The sequence below is a fragment of the Elephantulus edwardii genome, unplaced genomic scaffold (assembly GCF_000299155.1).
Source record: "Elephantulus edwardii isolate Elephantulus edwardi_28Jun2011 unplaced genomic scaffold, EleEdw1.0 scaffold00013, whole genome shotgun sequence".
NCBI classification, from domain to species: domain Eukaryota; kingdom Metazoa; phylum Chordata; class Mammalia; order Macroscelidea; family Macroscelididae; genus Elephantulus; species Elephantulus edwardii.
Window position 1 is genome coordinate 31,498,810 of NW_006399763.1, and position 22,638 is coordinate 31,521,447.

A 22,638-nucleotide genomic window follows, 5' to 3' on the forward strand; every position below is an offset into this window, starting at 1 on the left:
GCTATAAACACCCAGGGTTGGTTCAAGACCACGTTAGTTCCCAGAAATGGTAACAAATGTTTATTTATGAGTACCAACACTCTCTGCCATTCAACTCTAGAAATATTTAGTGTAATACAGTATATGGAAAATGGAGCTAATTTTACTGCAGGACCCAGACACTCAGTTTCTCCATTTTAGATGTGAACCTCATATTAAAAAAAAAAAAAAATGTTGCAACACATTCATTAGAGGGCAACTAGGACAATGAGTACAATCAAAGTATGATCATCTGGAGGAAAGTTTCAGGAAATAAAGATACTTAACCTACTACAGTAGAGACAAGGAGACACAATAGCTGTCTTTCTGGTAGATAAATGACTGTCACCTGGAAGAAATGTTAAAGTTCTTCTGTGAGGCCACACGGGGAGGTATTTGGCCAGCTTGTTACAGTAAGACCTGGCTCAGGACAGTACGTGCTTCTTTTTCATGGCATTCTCCTTGTCCTGGACATGTTTAAATAGACTCTGGATGACCAGTTACAAGCAATACAAACATATATTAGGGAAATAACAGTAACTCACATTTCAAAATAACGAAGTATTTAGTAAGTTCAAAACATTATAGTGGGCATTCTATAGGGATTAACTTCTGGTCACTATGAGTTGTATTCAACTTGATGACAGCCACTGCTAAGTGAGACTAGTGTTGTAATATCTGGAGGAACATTCAATGTCAATGTGCTTTATGAAGAAATCTGAGTTTGCTGTGATTCTGAATCTTGTGCCATTGGAGTATCAAATACCTTAATGATTTCCCAATGTGGACAGTATTTGGTGGAGCTCCCAGTTGTAAAACAGGTTTGGAAGCAGGAGTGGCATCCACGTCCTAAACCACATGCCTCTGGAAATTCTATGGACTTGGAGAAAGAATGATTGTTATGGAAAGGCATTAGGTCTTTTGTTCATAGAGTTGCCAGGAGTCTTGCTCGACTCAACAGCAACGAACAACAACACCAACAATCCCATGATATAGTAATCTATCCCTTTTTTAGATAAAGAGAGACACAGGTTTATCTGAAATCCTAGAATTCCATTTTAGACAGCTTGACTCATAAACCTTGAATCTTAATCCCTGCACTATCTTGTTCTTCACTAGTTTTTCTACCATGAAGTAGTAAAGATCCTGTGGTTTTCCCAAATCAAAAAATACCTTATGTCTGAATCACAAATCAGCTATATTTTATTTCCTAACTTCCTCATGCAAATATTCACATCTAATAATACCTGGAGCAATTATCTTTGCATTGTTGTTGTTAAGTGCCCTGAAGTTGACTAGGACTCATAGTAGTAGATCTGTCCTACCCCATGCCATCATCATCATCACTGGATACACACTGTAACAGTCAGTATGTCAATCCATGTCATTCAGGGTCTTCCCTTCCTTCAATGACCATCCGCCTTTCCATAAATGATGTTCTTTCCCAAGGATTGGCTCCTCTTAATGTTTATCAGATGAAGTTTCACTATCCTTGCCTCTGAGGAGTACCCTGGCTGCACTCTTTCTAAGACATATTTTTCTTGTCCTTTGCCAGTCCATGGGATGGATATTCAGCACACCTCTTCAGCACCACAAGAAGGATTCTTCTTCTGTCATACCTATTTACTGTCTTTCAGATGCATAACAAGTAATAGAAAAGTCCATGGCTTGAAAAATGTGCACCTGTCTTCAAACATCTTTGCTCTTCAACACTTTGGAGAGATTTTTTACAATAAACCTTCCCAGTACAATGTATTTTTATTTTGTGTCTGCTAGTGCAAAGGGTGTTTACAGTGGATCTAAACAAGATGGAGTCATTGACAAATTCTATCTCTTCTCCATCAATCATAATGCTGCCTATTTGCCCATTGGTGAGGATTTTTGTTTTCCTGATGGTAAAACATAACCCATATTTGAAGACTGTAGGCTTTGATCTTCTACAGTAAGCATGTCAAGGCTCCTTATTTCCAGCAAGCAAGATCGTGTCATCTGCATAATGCTTACACATTTAATGCAACCCCAATACAAATATCAATCCCATTCTTCAACGAGATGGGAAAAGCAAACTCCAGTTTCATTTGGAATGGAAAGAAGCCCCAAATAAGCAAAGCACTCCTTAAGAATAGAAGAATGGTAGGAGGTATCTCACTCCCTGATTTCAAATCCTACTACACTGCCATAGTGGTAAAGACAGCATGGTACTAGTACAATGACAGACACATAAATCAATGGAATAGAATTGAGAATCCGAAGATCAGCCCATCTATCTATGGTCAACTGATTTTTGACAAGGAGATGAAATCAGTGAAGTGGGGAAACGACAGCCTTTTAAACAAATGGTGTTGGCAAAATTGGAAAAGTATCTGCAAAAGACTCAAGCAAGACCCACACCTCACTCCATACACAAAAACCAACTCAAGGTGGATCATGGACCTAGGACTAAAACCAAGAACTATAAACTTCATTACAGAAAAGCTAGGAACAACACTAAAAGTCCTAATCCACAACATAAAGTCTTCCAAGTATCCTGAAAAACCTACAACCAGGAGAAGATAAAGTAGATGAATGGGATCTTCTAAGACTCAAATCCCTATGCACATCCATCTGCATAATGCAAGTTTTTTATGATTCTTCTAATCCTGATGCCACATTCTCTTTCATACACTCCAGCTTATTAAATGGTCTGTTCAATATGCAGATTGAATAGGTATGGGGAAAGGATACAGCCATGGTTTTAAACCTTGCAGTTATCTCTTGCTCTGTTTGTACTGCAACTTATTTGGATTAGAATCTTCAAAACCTTGGGCAATGTATACATTGTATTGGTTTTGAAGCATCAGGTACAGGATACTTTACTAGCCTTGTAATAGTTCATTATTAGACCAGCTGTTAATACTGACCACCCCTCCTTGCAGACCCTCTAACACTCACTGTTTAGTCTACAACAGTATCTTCCTCTACAATTGTTCACTACCTCTGACCCAGACCTACTAATAAAGTAAGAGAGAAGCTGAAACAATGATCCATAAGTCTTCTAACTGCTGCAGTCTTTCTTCTGAGTCCCTAGATAGTGGTCTGCATATGTTGAACACGCAGGGCTCAGGAGAGATAATCGGCATACTTATTTTTTTCCTCCTGGTAACCCTTTATAGATTATTCAACAGGGAAAAGTTCTTCGACCTCTCTAGATGACAAACTTAAGCAGTCTAATAAATCTTCAGTTCACTATTAAATTATAAAATGCCCCTGGTTATTTTAGATCATAAATAAGGTTTAATTCAATACTTATATCATCTTCTTCTTTCACCTTCCCCAAAACTTTCTCTTAAAATTCCAAACTCTTCATCTTGATCTCTAGGTGTTGCTAAGGTTACAGTGAGCGAAGGGAAGAAAGAATGCTTTTACTTCATTTATATCATTGCCAGATGAACTCCTGTTCTCTGGAACTGTCAGACACTTAAGGCCTTTTCATCTGATTCTGTTGGTGTTAAGAATATACAAATCAAAATTAATAACCTCTATATGTGCAATCCAATAACTTCAAGTTATACAATTATTTCACCTTAATTTTACAAACTGTTCCTCCTCCACTAACAAAAGCTCACTGTCACCCTAATCTAATCTTATGAGTTGCTATTGACACTTTAATCCCATATACATAGTTCTTAGAAAAATATCATCGATGCAAATATATATATATATTTTTTTTACTAGTTAAATAAAACTGTTTTTAAGGCATATTTGTGAGCTCATTGTGATTCATCACCAATGTGGCCACTTCCTAACTCGCATATAACATCTCTAGTCTAACCAGCCACTTGATTTCCTACTGAGACTCCATCAATTACCGTCAGCTTCTGTCTGTCTGCTGAGGTGTCATCTCCTCTCTCGCTAGAACTATCGAGCATGACTTAAAAAGATCTGTGTGTTTCTCTTTCATGCATGGTTTACATGTATCATGGGAAATACCCACAAATTCTTTATCCAAACAAATTCTGTTAATATAAACTAATCCCAGTGCATCAGAAACAATTCACTCTTCCAGAACACAAGACAGCTGAGCATCTTATCCTTCATATTCTAGATTTTACAGGCAGGAAACAGATAACTGCCCACAGAAACTGGCTAGTTTCACAGGATACATTCCAAGATCTCCTAGTGGTCTTGTTGCAGCCTCTGCCATCAGTCTAGAAACAAGAGGCAAAGACAGAATGTCATTCTCCTGGTCCTCCCCCTTGAAGGTTTCTGTTATTAAATTCAATCAAGTAAGCTTTAGCTCAGAATGACTGTCTGTATAACAGAATGAAATACCACCCAGCCCTGCACCATCTTCATAACTGTTGCCATCCTTCAATCCAATGTTGTGACTATTGTATCAAACTGACTGAGCTTTCAGTTAGCCTCTACTTTAGCAAACATGGTGTCCTTTTCTAGTGACTAGTCTTTCCTGATAATGTGTTCAGAAGTCAAAGTCAGACATCCTCACTTACAAAGGACATCCTGGCTCCATTTCCTTCAAGAGTGATTTGTTAATTCTTCTGGCAATTCATGGCACAATCAATGTTCTTTGTCAACCCCCAGGTTTTGACATATCAGTACTTTTCTGTCTTCCTTTTTTCTATGTCCAACATTTGCAAGCATATAAGGTGACTAAAAAAAAACACTGTTTTGGATAGCACACCTAGATCATGAAAGTGAAGTATTTTTAAAACTTTAAAGAGGCCTTTTATAGTAAATTTGCATACTGCCATATGTCATTTGATTTCTTGATTGCTGCTAATATACACATTGGTTATTAATTCAAGTAGAACTAAATCTATGACATTCTCAATTTCTTCTTTTTTTATTATGTTGTTACTTTTTTATTCAGTTGTGAGAATTTTTGTTTTCTTCACATTCAACTCTGTACCATACTGAAGGCTGTAGTCTTTGACCTACATAAGTGCTTCACTTTATCATTGTTAGCATGCAAGGCAACTCTCTCCAAAGAAATTGTTGCACAAAATCCTCTGTACACAAATATTCACTCTCTCAGCTCTTTTCTCAAAACTATTGAAGAATCAAAGAGTCACACAGTCAGATTTTAATCATCCGCTATAGAATTCCTAAAAGCTACTTTATCTCACTGTTCATTCTACTCTCTGCTATTGATCATATCTTGGTACCTGGCTAAAGCTTCTGCCTTAAGACTCTTGATCACTTTATATATATATTCTTTCTTCCTATGCCATAACATTTATTTTTGCAATCCTTCAAAAATCTTTTTGCATGGTTCTAGATGTGGATGCCATAAAGAAAGCTATTTGCAGCTTCAGAGTAGTATTTTATTTTTAAAATTTCTCTTGTCTTCTAAACTCATATAATTATAGTAATTGGAAAATATGAAATGAAGCAATAAACTCTTTACATAATTATTTTATAAAAAGATCCTCAAAATTATTTTCTCAGGATATGGGTGGGGTGACAAAATGCTACCATTTTAATGAGAGAAGTCCCCCATATGCTGAGTATGTAGCCTGCAAAGTAAACTCACAAAATGTTTTTTGTTCAAAATAGCGATTAAATTTATCTTAGGTTGATATTTTTTTTACAACTTCTATTTCTCAAGATTTTCCCAGTGCAATGTGGCTCCTTATGTCCTGACTGCTATTGCCAAGGGCATTAATTGTGGATCCAAGCAAGATGAAGCTGTTAACTGTTTCAATCTCTTTTCCATCCATCATGATGTTGCTTATTGGTCCAGAAGTAAGAATCTGTTTTCTTGATGTTGTGATACATCATCAGGACTCATCCTTGACCTTCTGCAACAAGTGCTTCAAGTCCTCATCACTTTCAACAAGCAAGGTTGTGTCATCTGCATAAGACTGGTTATTGATGAGTCCTCCTCCAATCCTGTTGCCACACATCTGCAAATAGTGACCTTTCCAAAATACTGAGGAGTGGTGACGTCAATTTGAAGGCATGTCTGATTCAAGCCATAGTCTTCCTGTTTACTTTCTATGCATTGGGGAGCTGGGCAATGAATAAGGATGACAGGAAAAGAATTGATACCTTTGAGCTGTGGTGTGAGAGAAGAGCACTGAACATACCATAAATGGCCAAGAGAACAAAAGATATTGAAAGGGAAATTATCAAATTTATTTGGAGAGACAAGAGACCCTGAATAAGCAATACACCTCTGAGAAACAAAAATGAGATTGGAGGCATAGCATTCCCTGACCTCAAAACCTACCTACTACACAGCAGTGGTAACCAAAACACTATGGTACTGGTACAATGACAGGCACATGACCAATGGAACAGAATTGAGAATCCAGAAACAGACCCAGCTATCTATGATCAACTGATTTTCAACAAGGAAATCAAAGCTATCAAATGTGGAAATTACAATATCTTCAACAAATGGTGCTTGCAAAATTGGAGTTCCACCTGCAAAAAGCTGAAACAGGATCCACATCTCACACCATACACAAAAATGAACTCAAGATGGATCAGAGACCTGGGAGTAAAGCCCAAAACCATAACATTCATAAGAGACAAACTGGGATCAAGCTTAGAAGTGCTAGTCCAAGGTATAAAGAGACTGCCAAATACAACCAGAAATGCACAGTCTAAAGAGGATATAATTGATGCATGGGATCTCCTAAAGATTAAATCCCTATGCACATCAAAAAATTCTTCCAACAGGGTGAAAAGAAAACCTACAGACTGGAAACAAACATTGGATAATACTATCTCAAACAAGAGTCTTATAACAAAGTTTACAGAATACTCCTGGGCCTCCACAAGAAAAAGACTGATAACTAAATTACATAATGGGCCTGGAAAATATGGAAGAAGAAATTTCACAGAAGAAGATATTTGAATGGCAAACAGACACATGAAGAAATGTTCCAAATCACTGGCAATAAGAGAGATGCAAATCAAAACCACAATGAGGTACCATCTCACACCAGTAAGAGTGGCAATGTTTAACAGGATAACAATAACAGGAGAGGATGTGGTGAGAGAGGAACTCTTATACAATGTTAGTCGGATTGTAAAATGGTGCAAACACTCTGGAAGGCAGTTTGGCACTTCTTCAAACATAGACATTCCATATGACCCAGCTATTCCACTACTTGGAACATATGCTGAGAAAATGAGAACTGAGGAACAAACTGAGATTTGTACACCAATTTTCATAGCAACATTGTTCATCATCACAAGAACGTGGAAAAAACCCAAATGCCCAACCACAAGTGAATGGATTGAGAAATTATGGTACATTCACACGATGGAATACTATGCAGCATGCAGGAGCAATAACTTTGTAAATTATTACCTAACTTGGGAGGGATTGGAGAGCATTATGCAGAATGAGCACAGTTTCACAGGGATAAATATTGTATAAAACCATTAGTGTAGAATGAGTATAAGCATCCAGGAGGGGTGGGAGTGGCTGCAAGCAGAGGGATGTGGATGCGCAGGGAGAGGGGGAAATTAATCATTGGGTTGTACAATTTGATGGTCCAGGGATGAGAGAAATTGAATTTGTTCAAATTTGCATTCAAGTTGTGTAAATAAACTAGTAGGGGGGTGGGGAAAGAAAAAAAACAACAAAAGGAAGATATGTCTTGAAGAGGGTGCAGCCAGAGTGTTCTTTGGAGGCAAGAATGATAAGGCTTCACCTCACATACTTTAGACATTTTGCTAGGAGGTGCTATTCCTTGGAGAAGGACATATATTGGGAAGCAGGAATATTGGCAAGGGAAAGGAAAACCCTCAGCTGGGTGGATCAACAAGGTGACTACTGCAATAGGCTTTACTATGTCAGGAAGTATGAAGATGGAGCAGAGTTGAACAGAGTTCAGATCTTTTGTTCATAGGGTTGCTATGAGTTGTACTCAACTTGACGGCACCTAACAGAAACAAAAACATTTCTCAATAACCAATTGTACTTGTTTTCTCTTCATGTTTCAAGGTAGCATCAGTGCTTTATTGTCATATGTTTATATTTTAAAAAAATAAAACCTCAAATATTTTTCATTAAAACTTTAATAGGGTATAATTTCACAGCTAACACAACTTCTCCTGATGAGACGGATTGACACAGTAACTGGGTTAATGAGGGTAAGTGTGTCAGAGAGTAAGATTGGCTCAGGATAGAGCAGGGTTCAGAGCTATTGTGCATCGGGTCTCACTGAGTCATGGTTGATTCAATGGCACATAACAATAGCACAATATAACTTAGTCATTTATCACTTATTAGTATTTTTCTTTCTATTCTTTCAGTGTGGAATCAATGCTAATAATTCTTTCTACTATAAATGTAAAAAAGCCCATGATCTTTCTATTGATAAATAGTTCAGACTGAAGAAGATAACGTTAAAGTACAATGTATCTCCTGCCTATTAGATTTTTCAGGATTCTTTTATATAGAAATATTTGGAACTAACAAGCTATTTTTCTGATCTGTTGACATTCACAAGGCTTTGTCTAATCAATCACTGGGTTATCACGAGTCTTCAGACATTTCAGCTGAAAGAACAATTCAAACTAACTTGCTTCTGTAAGCTGTTAATCCTCGGACTTCTTGGAGCCAGCCAGCATAAACCCACTATAAGTTTTCCAAGACCACTTTGCACCCAAAAAAAAGTGTTTTTGTCATGAACTTCCTGGAACCTTCTCATTGCAACCTTAATCAAATAGTTTTCTGAGAGTAATTGCATCCTTCAATACTCTCTCCATTGGTTTCTCATAGGCATCATAGGTTAACTCTTTACTGAAAGTTTGCTCCTAATTCTTTTGTATTTAAAACTGGAGTGATGGAGGTAGGTATATCAGAGACAATGAAATTGGCTGAAGGTAGAGCAAGGTGCAGAGTTGTTGTACATAGCATCACTATGAGTCACAAGCACTTAACAACACACTGTTAGGGAACTCTGGTGGCCTGGTGGCGAGAAGCTGCACTGTAATCCTGAAGGCACTCAGTTCAAATCCACCAGCTGCTCCTCAGGAGAAAGTTGGGTAATCTTCTGAGCAATTAATTGCCTCTGAAAATCCACTGGAGTGTCAGCTATGTGTCAGTTCTGACTCAACAGTACCCAACAACATACTACTAAAATGTTATCTTTAGTATGGTCACAAAAAAAAAAAAAACCAACCCCACTCCATCTCTTGCAGAATACAACTATTTTTTTTCCACACGGCCTGTTAAGTGTCCTCACAACCCTCTTCTTGTGTCCAAACACATTATTTTATAATCTAAAGGACAAAGCCCCAGGAGGTATGATAGATGAAATTAGAATTCAACTGAAGTTAGCCAATTTGTCACGGGCTCATATTAGTTACCTACTCTGAAGATATTTGAATAATATTCTTTGAAGTTGATTGATTTATTTGACTACTCACACAGTAAAAATTTAAGAAAACATTTAAAGTGTCTACAAGACACTTTAGGAAACACTCATGGCTTAGTGGTATGGAGGTACGCTGCTAACTCAAAGGCACACAGTTCAAATCTCCTGGTTGTTCCACAGAAGAAAGATGAGTAATCTCCTCCCGTGATTTATTCCCTCTGAAAACATTTATGGTCAATTCCAACTTGACTGTACTTAACAACAACATCGAGAGCCACACAACAAAATCCCAAAGATAAACTAAATTTTTTATCATATCACCAGTCTATCATTTTAAAATGTATGGCTACTTTCCAATATTCAGTATGATATAAAATAAAGTGGAATTGTGGGTGGAAAATGTTAAAACTTCTCTTTGCATTTTCAATCTGAATGAACAAATTCATTTTAGGAGAACTATAGTCAGAATCTTTCTTACAAGTGAGAATGGTAAGACTTGGACTCATATACTTTGGAAATGTTGTCAGAAAGGAACAATCTTTGGAGAACAATATCAAGGTTGTAAAATATAGGGTCAGTGTGAAGTATAGGGCCATTGGAAAAAAAGAAAGACTTCCAACGAAATGGCTTGACATAGTGGTTGCAACAATTGTGAGAATAACACAAGATAAGGCCTTGCTTCATTCTGTTGCATATAGCTTCACTCAGTTAAAAATCACTAGGAACAACAAAAACAAAACTTAATAAAATAATAAAAGTTGCTAATAGTAGGTGAATTGACTTGGAGGACTTTACAATGGAGCTCTCAGTCATTAATTTACTGAGAATATTATAACATAATTGAGTTTAATGTGCAGTTGTTGTTAGGCGGTATTGAGTCAAGTACGACTCATAGCTACCTGTGAACAAAAGATATGTACCTTATTCTATCCTATGCCATCCACACATTTCCTGACACATTATGGCCCATTGCAGCAGTCACCGTTTCAATCCATCTGGTTGAGGGTCTTTCTCTCCTTTGCCAATCCTCAACCCTTTCCACCATCAAGTCCTTCTCTAGCCCCTCCTAGCAACATACCCAAAGTATGTGAGGAAAACTTTCATTATTTTTGCCTCCAAAGAGCTTTCTGGCTGCACCTTCTCCAAGACTTATCTATTTGTTCTCTTGGGTAACCATGAGATGGTCAATGCTCTTTTCCAACACCACAGCTCAAAGGTGTCAATTATTTTTCCATCATCCTTATTCATTGCCCAGCTCTCAGGAGCATAGCAAGTAATCAGAAAGACTATGGCCTGAAGTGGATGCACCTTAGTCCTCAAACTGACATCATTACTCCTCAATAATTTGGAAAGGTCCCAGTGCAATGCATCTCCTTATTTCCATCTGCTCCCCAACCATTATTTAATATGCTAGTTGAGATTAATTTACACAGCTTGTAGAATAATTGTAAATAATAAAGTGGACAGATAGCTTAAAGAGATATTTCAAAGAAGTTGTGGATTTAAAAAATGTTAATAATATCAATGAATAACAAGACAATATATTGTGTAATAATTAAGAACAAAGCACCTTCTGAATCATTTGAATCAAATTGGTAAGCAATTTATAGAAGGGAAAGTTTAAGCACATGAGATGAATTAAAATAAGACCCTTTGCATAACTGGTGGAGGCTTTTGTTCTCATAAGTGAAACCAACAATGTACTCGCTCCACTTGAACTACACATCTATGTAGATCATCATTTCAACTGCAACAACCTTTAAAACTCTATGTTGGTGAGGGTAACCCTCTCAAAAATTAATCTTTAAATCATACCCTTCACAAACACTGTATCATTAAGTGTTAAGGCAAGTGTAATTAAGCATATCATCAATATTGCAGTCACTAAACTTAATCACTATTATAAGGCATTCAAAAGTATTGTGAACATTTAACTAAAAACCAAAATTATTTTAAATAGTCATATTATGTTCATTTTGTCTTTTAAAGTGTCTGTTATTCTTGTTGTTCACTGCCATCAAGTCAGAACTGATCCTCCAGCTGGTTTTTTTTATCAGTTTTTGTCAACTTATCCCATCTTATCCCGAATCACCACTACCATGTTTTAATCACCCTATCTCCTAAACACATTAAGTTCTCTTATGCTCCTGTGTCTTAGCCTAGAATGTTTGTCCTATCTTGTCCATCACAGAATTCTCACTCTTTTATGGTCCATGAATTTTGTTCCACTCCCCTACATAGATGTAAGCAAGGAGATGGGAGGTTTTTGGAGAGATGTGAAAAAAAGAGTGTGGTGATTTTGAAAGGATCCCTGGTAATGCAATCGTTAAAGAGTTTATCTGCTGATCGAAAGTTTGAGTGGATTAAATTTCTACCAGCTGTGTTTTTGAAGGATAAAGATGTAACATTTTTCCTCTACAGAAATTTACAGTCTTGGAAGTTCTATAGAGCAGTTCTACCCCTCCAGTAGGGTCATTATGAGTGAGAATCAACCCAACAGCAATGAATTTGGGTTTGGGTAATTTGGAAACTCAGCTTTGCCACTTGAAAAACAAGTATGAAAAAATTACTGAAACTTGCTGATTTTACCTTCCTCACCTATATGCTACCTTTTCAGAAAGTAGCATATGAACAAGAACTAATAGAAGTGAAGAAAGAAATCCAAGCTGGACTGAAAGAATTGGCAAAAATAAAAGCCTCAGAAATTGATGGAATACCAATTGAGTGTTTCAGCAAACAGATGCAGCTCTGGACATGCTCATTAGTCTATGTCAAAAAATTTGGAAGACAGCTACCTGGCCAGCCAAATGGAAGAAAACCATATTTATTCCCTTTCCAAAATAAAAAAGCAATCCAAAAGGAAATATGGAAACTATCCACAAAATCATTAATATGACACTCAAATAAAATCTTGCTGAAGATTATTCAAAACCAGCTGAACATTGCATTCACTGAGAGTCAATGGACAGCCAACTGCCAGGAAGTCAAGCTGGATTCAGAAGATGTCATGAAACAGGGATATCATTGCTGATGCCAAAAGGGTATTGGCTGAAAGCAAAGATTACCAGGAAGAGGTTTACTTGTGTTTTATTGTCTATACAAAAACATTAGACTGTGTGGAACATAATAAATGGTGGATAACACTGAGAAGAATGGAAATCCGAGAACACTTTAATTGTGATCTTGTGAAACCTATACATAAGCAATCCTTTGAGCAGAACAAGGTAATACTGCATGGTTTAAAATCAGGAAAGGTGTGCATCAAAGTTGTATGTTTTCTCCATACTTGATAATCCTATTTTTTTTAGCAAATAATTTGAGTTTCTCACCACTGGGCCACTTAGAAGCACCAGGATGAATGTAGAAGAGATTGAGATTGTTAACAGCTACAGCTTGTTCAGTTCTACAATCAACACTTTTGGCACCTCAGTCAGGAAATCAAAAGACAAATTGCACTGGATAAATCTATTGTCAGGGTCCTATTCAGAGTACTGAGAAGCAATTATATCAGTCTGGAGATTAAGGTTTGCCTGATCCAGTCCCTGCTCTTCCCAATTACTTGCTATGCATCAGAGAGCTAGATAATGAATAAAGATGATAAAAGAATGTCTTTGAGTTGTGGTGCTGGAAAAGAGTCTTGAGCATACCATGGATGGCCAAGTAAACAAATAGGTCTGTCTTAGAGAGAATGAAACCAACTCTCTCCTTGGAGGCTAGGATTTTGAAGATCTGTCTCACATACTTTCGGTATGTGGCCAGCAGGGACTGATCCTTGGAGAAGGACATCATGCTCAGAAGGGTGGAGAGACAGCACAGGAGAGGAAGATCCCTGATGAGATGGAGTGATACAGTGACTAGATCAGTGGGGATAGGGTGTCCGTGTCAGTGAGACTGACTCAGAACAGAGCAGGCTTTAGACCTTATTGTACTTAGGTCTCTATGAGTTGCAGATGATGCTCAATAGCACATAACAATAGTAACTATATGAAGAAGAATGTGGCTTCAGGATTAGAGGAAGATTCATCAAAACCCTGCCTTATGCAGATGACACAACTTTGGGTGCAGAAAGTGAAGAAGACTTGAAGCACTTCCTGAAGATCAAATAACACAGCCTTCAATACAGGTTACACCCTAACATCAGGAAAACAAAAATCCTCACCCGTGGACATTGTGACAGAGGGAGAAAGGATTGAATTTGTCAATGATTTAATTTTGCTTGGATACACAACACTCATGGAAGCAGTAGTCGAGAAATCAAAAGATGTATTACATTGGAGAAATCTTCTGTCAAGGATTTCTTTAAAGTACTATATAGCAAGAATGTCAATTTAAAGACTAAGGTGCACTTAACCAAAATACTATGGTATTTTCTATTTCTTCAAATACATATGAAAGTTAGGGGAAAAAAAATACTGACGAATAACTGATGCCTTTGAATCATTGTGCCAGTGAAGGATATTTAACATTCTGGGGGCTGCCATACAGCCAAATCGGTCTTGGACGAAATACAACCAGAGTGTTCCATAGAGGCAAGAACGGTAAACTTCATCTCAAGTTTTCGACAAGTTGTAAAGAGGTGCCATTCCTTAGAAAAAAACATCATGCTTGGAAATGTCAAAAGTTCAGTGTAAAACCGGGAGACCTTCAACAAGATGGGCCGACTCAGCAACTACAGCAATAGACTCAAACATATCAATGATTGCGAAGATGATGCTTGACTGAGCAGGGCTTCCTTCTGTTGTCTGTCATCACTAAAAGCCAATGGCACCAACAACAAATGTCCCAGTAAAAGCTTACTGAGAAAAAAAGGCATCAGCTAGATTTGGCCCACAGGATATGGTTTCCCAATGCCAGCCTAACAAACCTGTGGGAAATATTTAAGTAAGTTGTATAACTCAAGTATCTAGTATAGAGTAAGTACTTTGTGGCACAGTGTCCGTGTACTTGCCTGGAAACCCAAAAGTCTGAGGCCTGATTGACTGGAAACACAAAGGTCAATGGCTTGAACAAACCAACTGCTCCAAGCTGTAACAATCTGCTTCCATAAATACTTACTTTCGAGACAGTTTACCCTATCTACTAGAGCTGTTTATGAGTTTGAATCAACTCTATAACAATGGAAGATTTATGCTAATTTACTTTTATTTATTGTGGGCTAGACCCAGAGGAAGCTCAGTATTCAAAACCACATTTTGATCCTTACTGTTACATAACAGGGGAGATGGATATTAAAACTATCATGTAATTTTAGAACATGCCCCACATCAAATCTCACATTCAAAAAGTTAAACTAGTCACTCTCATCTTTAGTCCATGCAAGGATATATTCTTACTTTCTGCTAATTGAGATGAGTTCTGTGAAGAAAATATAGTTAATGTTGTACGTGTGTGTGTGTGTGTGTGTGTGTGTGTGTAGTAAAGCATAACTAAGACAGACTGTGGGTTCAGAGAAGACCACACTGTAGAAATGATGCTGAAATCTGAGAAATAAAAAATTTTAACCAGATAAAGATAAATAAAAACTATTCTAGGCACCAAGTGACTTGATGGCACATAACAACAACAACAACTCTAGGCACAGAGACCAACATGTGCAGACGCTCTTTGGAGGAAAACAATTGGACCCTCTTTGAGAAACAAATAGAATGCATAATTTAGGGTCTAGGATCCTGAAGCCTGAAGATCAAGCTGGGGTGGGGGCGGGGGGACTGGAGATAAGGCTGTGAAACATGTAGGCCTTTTAAATATTTGATATTTTGATTCTACGTATAAAAAAGGAAGTTTAACACTTTCCAAGCATCTGATTTATATATCCAACATATAGACCTTTCTGTGATTATTTTTAGCATATAATTATAATTAACAAGGCAGTAGAAAAAAGTTTTGGAAGACATTAATAACTGACAACACTTTTGAAGACAGTCCCTCCTTCAAGCCTTCCTCAACAACCCCATATAACAGTGCCATCTGTTTCCTTCTGGGACTCTGATACAGGGCTCCCAGAGAGAGACTTCAATCCTAGAATGCAATGTGTGACCCAAAGTGGATCACAGGACATTCTCCCTCCTTCCAAGGATAACAGCTGGCAGCCATACATTATTCAGGTACAGCAAAGACTTACAATCTCTGGGGCCTAAAGATCTACTCTCCAGGGCTCCAAACTAGCAATGGTGATGGAGGTCTTGCTCATGTGGCCTCCTCAGGTAACAGTAGAACTCAAGAAAAGCCCAACCACAAAAGACACAAAAGTGCAGAACTCATGTGAGGCAGTACTCTTGCCCTCTTCACACCATGTTTCCAGAGAGAAAATTAGTCTAAATAGGACCTTGAAGAGTCTTATAGATGCAACTGAAACCAGGCCACAAAACTGTGGTTCCTTTTACTGACTTATAGCATAGTTTAAAGTGGATTGTGCAGCTAAGTTAAAGAACAAGCTTCTCTGGTGTTTCAGCTCCTCTGATGGTTCCAATCCACCAGTGGCTCCTCAGGAAAAAGACAGGCAATTTCCTTCTGTGTGATTTACCACATCAGAAGCCTAGTGAAGGGTCAACTACAAGTGGGTTCTGACTAGGCTGGGCAACAATGAGTGGTTTATAGAGTGCAGTGTGTGGCATGTCAGGCTGCCAACAAAAAGGATGCTGATTCTAATACACCACCAGCCACTACGTAAGAGCAAGATTGGCAGTCTGGTCTCATCAAAATTCACAGCATCAGAAACTCAGTGGAAGGTCACTATAAATCAGAATTGACTCAGCAGCAGTGAGTGTTAGTGGGGAAAAGACAGGCAAATGTTGAGAGTAAGAGAAGAAGAAAGGAGTGGGAAAAGGAAAAGGATAGAAGGATACAAAGGAAAGAAATATCTAAGGTCTTCTGCCTGTGTGTAACTAAGAAAGGGGAGAGTAGCCAGAGGATCAAACAGGACCATGGAATACAAAGAAACAAAACCTCAAGAGGGAACAGAATCAGGTTTCTTTTTGAAAGGGACAGAAGAAGATGGACAGAAAGAGCCTGAGGGAGAGAAAATAAACTCAATAGATTTCTAAAGTGCATTTATCAAGTTAAATTGCTTTTGTCACATCCTGCAGTTTGTGAACATGAGTAAGTTGTTGCTTGTTATCACTGACCTTTACAATTCTGATTAGCTGCTCAGCAATTAACCAGTATTCCCGTGACAGTTTTAATTCTGTGCTGGAAGAGATAGCACGACAGGTCCCTTGAGTGGAGGAGTAGGGAAGAGAACCTGCAGAGGAGGAAATTATTGAACAAGGGCACTTTGGAGGGTCCTTGCTTGTTGTTCTAAAAAATAACCAAAAAAAAAAAATTAAAAAAAAATACTTTCTGTGCATTCTGTAATTGCTCTATAGCAAATGTTTTCTTTGGGCTCTCCATCATTATACATCATACACTGCCAAGAAGTGGGAAACGAACCCTCGTACTGTAGCAAATATTATTCTTGACTGCCAATCAAAAAGTCAATGGTTCCAACTTGACAGATTGCTTCCCAGGAAAACAATGGGAAGTTTCCTCTCATATACATTTATGACCTCAGAAACCCAATGGAGGGTCTACCAGCGTTGGAACTGGCCTGAGGGAAATAAGAGGTAAGAAATGGGCATAGTTTACTTGACCCTTTGCTACATATTCTACCTACCCCTTTTTATCTCTTAGAACACAGATAATAGGGTTGATACTTTGCTCAGACATTTGCCTGGTGTATTCATACTTTGTTCTGCTAAGATTAATAGCAGACCAGTTATAAGAACTGTCATGTCAGCATTGTCTTAAATGCTAGACTTACTGAATAACTCCAGGATTTTTTACATCAGCATCTCCTCCTTTGTTCTATTTCCCAGATTCTGTATGTTTTATGGTTTCATAGGTTCATGGGAAGGTCTCCCAGAGACTCACATCCATCAGGAAAATTATTCATGTGACTGTAGGTGTGTAGGCTGATTTTGCAGAGACTGATGAGTGTTGTAGATGATCTGTTGAAGGCAGGAATTGCCAAAAGAGAACCGGCACTGAGTTCCCATATGCTTATATAAACCTAGTAGGCTGGGGCTTGTATCCCATCCTAATCCTCTCTCCTTAATACAACAGCTATTTCAGTACAAATTAAACAGTTTATCATTGGCTAGGAAAGACACTTTGAATGATAAACCTTAGATACCCAGACCCAGGAATGTTTGCTCTTCTGAACTTGGGTGTGACAACACTGATATCAAATGTTGAGATTAGCAAAGAATTTCCTGAACATAAAGCTTAGATTGTGCTAATTCTTTTAGGTATTAGGTTTTTGTTGTTGTTGTTGTTGTTGTTTTTTTCTATAATTATATTTTATTAATTTTCATAAACATTTACAGAGATTTTGGGCTTCCACTCATTCATTGTTGCACTATTCTCTCTACCCTCCTCCCAGTTTGTTCTTGTCCAAATGCCACAGTACTTGTCAAAGCCAGTTCTGATTAATCTTCTTTGTCAGTGTATCCTTTGCCATTCCCTATCACTCCTCCCTGAGAGAGACTTCACCCTGAGTCATAAGGAAAAGGGGACGGCATATTCTCTTAGCTACTTCCTGCTGAAAAGGGACGCTGTGGGTTTCAGGGTGAAGATCTTCTCTCACTACTCTAAAGGGCCCCTTTGGCAGTAGGAAACACATAGACTATTATGGAGATTGATTTTGGAATTCAGATGCACTCTTATTGATTGTGCTTGGCTGTACATGTACATATCCTTCAAGATGTATCATGGGGGTGTTGCAACCTAGAAGACACAAATTTGACTAACAAGTTATAAGTACATGAGTCCAAAAATTATGGAAAAGTAAAAGAAAAGATTCTTTCATTGTTTTACAAACCCTCCCCCAGGTCCCCTCCACCATGCAGCCCTCGCTCTAGTCTCCTGTGATGACAGAAATACCCAGTTACATCTCTCTTTTAAGATGGGTTCAATAATGTATACTGCACTGAAGCAGAGGAGGGAGAGAACCGTTTAAAAGAGAGATGTAACTAGGTATTAGTTTTTAAATTAATAAACTTTTTTTTCATTTTAGGGCAGTTTTGGGATTTTTAAAAAATATGTCCAAAACATACAGATGATACCATGTACCCACTTCCCTCCCAGCACTCAACTTTTCCCATTCCTGATATTTTGCATTACTGTTGAAAGGAAAATTTTTTAAACAATGTCCCCACACACCCAAGTATTGTAAAAACCTATACCTTTGATCTGTATTGTAAGAACCTATACCTTTGATCTTGTGTGAATGTTTGTGTTCCAGGAACTAGCTGACCACAAACTGAAAAAACAATTACTGGCAAAAACCATATTTTAACTAACGTCAGCAGCAGGTAACTGACCTAAAATTGAACTTCTCCTTTTCCAAAGAGCCAATGAGCTAATTCCACGCCAAAGAACCCCTAGATCTTGTATAAATTCCCTTGCTTTTTTGGGCTCGGGGTCAACTTCCCTGTCTCCTACGTGAGATACAAGTCGTCCCGAAGCTTTGTCAATAAAGCCTCTTGTGATTGCAGCGAGTGGATCTGGTGTGAGTTGCTCAGGGTCGTGCCCAGTTTGGGAAAAGCCCTAGTTTGGGGTCTTTCACTGTAAGGTTCTGCATTGGTACAAACGATTTGAATCTACTTCTGCCCTAAAAGTTGTCCATTGAACCCAGTCTGTGGAACGACAGAAGGAAGCCTCATATTATGCTTTCATAAAGATTACAGACAAAAAGAATCCTATGGAGCAATGTTATTCAGTAACAAATGGAATTAATATGATTCAAAATTGATTGAACTGTGATAGATTTTATTGGTTTGTGTTAGTGTTATGTATTTATTGCAACTGATGAACCAATATGAATACATTCTTATTATCATCTGATGTTCATAGTTTATACTTACTGTGTTGTACAATTCTATGGGTTTTACCAAATGTAAAACTGTAATGTATCCACCATGACAGTATTGTGCAGAAAAGTTTCACTACTCTAATACTGTCCTGTGCTTCACCTATTCATTTCACCCTCCTTTCTCTGAAACTCCTGGTCTTTTTACTGTATCTGTAATTTTGCTTTTTAAGTGGAATATACTCGGGGTGGAGGTAGGGGGGTGCAGGGGGATAGTATATCAATGAAGGAGTTTTTTTTTCTTTTGCTTTTCAAGAAGAGGGAACTGAGGGTGGGGTGGGGTAGGCTGGGAGAAAAATGAAACAATGAATGAATGGAAATCCAAAATCTCTGTAAATGGTCATTGGAATTAATTTTTTTTAAAAAGTCATATTTTTTAATCATGTAATGCGTAGCTTTCTCAGAGTGGCTTCTTTAACACAGAAATATGCAGAAGCACTATTTTTAGGTTCTACTCTCACAGAAGCAAAAGGGATTTGAGGCAGAGGGTATAGACTTACACAAAGAACTTCAATGCAGAGGCTAATACAGAGATCTTAAATCGCTCAGCTCTCCTCCTCCAGTTCTAGCATACTTAAAATATCCCAGTACCGAGCCCACAGGCCATCATGCTCTTCATCCCTCAGAGCATGAAATTGATCTATGAGTATAATGAAGACATATTTGCAAGGTAATAATGTAAAAATTTTCTAATTATGAGCTCAACACATAATTATCCTATTTACACAAAGAGAGAACCCTTGTCCTATCAATAATAGGAGAAATTTCCACTTTTTTGCCTTTACCCATAGAGTTAGATATCGTACCAGAATACCTTCTTTTCAGGTAATTAAGAGGGAAAGTAGTAAAATAGAACAGAAATTTAAGTTGTAGTCAATATTTTGTTCATGTCAAGCGGTGATGCTAATGTGATAGCTCTGAAACTGAGACAGCTCCAGGAAGAATCTCATGGAGCTGCAGTACAAAGCATGGGTTTGTGCCCAAGAGAGGCATGGAAATGTAAGCTGATAGCAGAAAATCATAGTGGCCTATTGAAATCTTTGTCTTATAAAAATCATTCTGAAGCAGCTGGGCCAAGTTGTATGTTTTAGGGTTTTTAACTAAGTTTTATTATTGTTTTATTACTAACTCTATATGAAATGTTCTTGAGAAGAACATTTAGTCTGAGAGAAGAGAAATAAGTATGTGTTTATGTACTCTGGTGGCCTAGTGGTAAGAAGCTGTGCTGCAAACCTAAGGCGTGTCATCTAAATCCACTAGATTTAAACCACTTTCTGCCTGTTGTTATGTGCCTTCGAGTCACCTGCAACTCAGAGCAACCCTATGTGCAACAGCGCTGAAGCCTGCACTATTCTGACACAGTCTCACTGACTCCTACACACTTACCCCCATTACCCCAGTTACTGTATCAATCCATTTCATGTGGGGTCTTCCTCTCACACTGTCCCTCCACATTTCCAAGTATGATGTTCTTCTCCAAGGACCAGTCATGCCCAAAGTATGTGAGATGGAGTTTCAAAATCCTAGGCTCTAAGGAGAAACTTGGTTTCACACTCTCCAGGACAGACTTATATGTTTTCTTTGCAGTCCGTGGAATGTTCAAGACTCTTTCCAGCACCACAACTCAAAGGTATCAATTCTTCTGACATCCTTAATCATCGTCCAGCTCTCTGACGTATAACAAGTAATTGTAAAGACCATGGCCTGCATCAAGTGCACCTTAGTCTCCAGACTGACATTGTTGCTTCTCACTCAGTATTCTGGAGAGGTCCCTGTCAGCAGATTTCCCCAGAGCAATTTGCCTTTTGATTTCCTGACTGCTGGTGCCAAGAATATTGATTGTGGAGCCGAGTAAGCTGTTATTGTTAACTTCAATCTCTTCTCCATCTATCATGGTATTTCCAACTGGCCCAGTAGTGAGAATCTTTGTTTTCTTGATGTTGAGCTTCAATCCATATTGAAGACTACAGTCCTTGATCTTTTGCAGTAAGCGCTTCAGGTCCTTCTCAGTTTTAGCAAGCAAAGTTATGTCATCTTTATAACATAGGTTGTTGATGAGTCTTCTTCCAATCTTGATGCCACATTCTTCCTCATAAAGGCCAGCCTTCCAAATTATATGTTCTGCATATATATTGACAAAGTATGGAAAAAGAACACATCTCTGACAAACTACTATCCTGATTTTGAGCCATGCAGTGTTTACTTGCTCTTTTCTGAGTGGTATATTCATGACTCTTTTCAGCACCACAACTCTAAGGCATTAATTCCTCTTCTATCATCCTTAGTAATTGTCCAACTCTCTTACACATAGAAAGTAATTGTGAAAACCATAGATCTAGATAGATAGATAGATAGATAGATAGATAGATAGATAGATAGATAGATAGACAGATGATAGATAGATGATATAGATATATAAATAGATAAATAGATGAGAGAGATATAGATAGATGATATAGATAGATGATAGATAGATAGATAGATAGATAGATAGATAGATAGATAGATAGATAGATAGATGATAGATAGATAGATATAGTACATAGTTCAAATTCACCAGCTGTTCCATGATAGAAAGATACTCTTCTTTTGCAATTTAATGACTCTGAAAACCCACTCGACAGTCTGCTACACAAATAAACACACATACTCAAACTCATTGCCAGCAAATCAAACTGATTCATTGCTGACCCTTTGGTGAGTTTCTGGAGGTTATAAATCACATAGGAAGAAATTGTCCCTCTTTCTTCCATGAAGCCACTGATGGATTCAAACCACCAGAGAGATGTGGTCTTTGGGTTATTAGCACAACTCCCTACTGATTACTATGCCACCAGAACTCTTGTATAAAATTGGTCACACTCTAAAATTCCTGAGGAATCCTCAAAATCTTGCTCCCACCCTTCCCTACAGGATGCATGCAGCAGAAATGAGTGCCTGTGCATGCAGTCTATCACCAGCAAAGGCAGTTGGGTCAAAAGGCAAAATCATGGAAGCAATTCCAGGGGGGGAAAAATGCTACTATCCACCAAGCAGAAAATATCAGAGACACCCCAAAGTATTTCCTGAGCCCTTTAAATCCTTGTTTCCCAGACAATAAACCATAAGGGGTGAGATATGTGTCTAATGCAGAGATGGAAAAGATGGTTGAATAATCTAGAAGCTCATTAAGCTATACAAGGGAGGTGGTAGAGATGGGTTGTGAGGAGGAGTGCAGTTCTTCTTAGTCATCTGTTAATCTAACACCAGTATTGAACTTCACTTGGTTTCCAGAAGGGGAAAATAACCACTAGTTAGAACATTCTTCCCTTGGCCCAACTTACAAAGGGAAGATTACAAAACTTATTGATACCACAGGCCTCCTTTCTACTG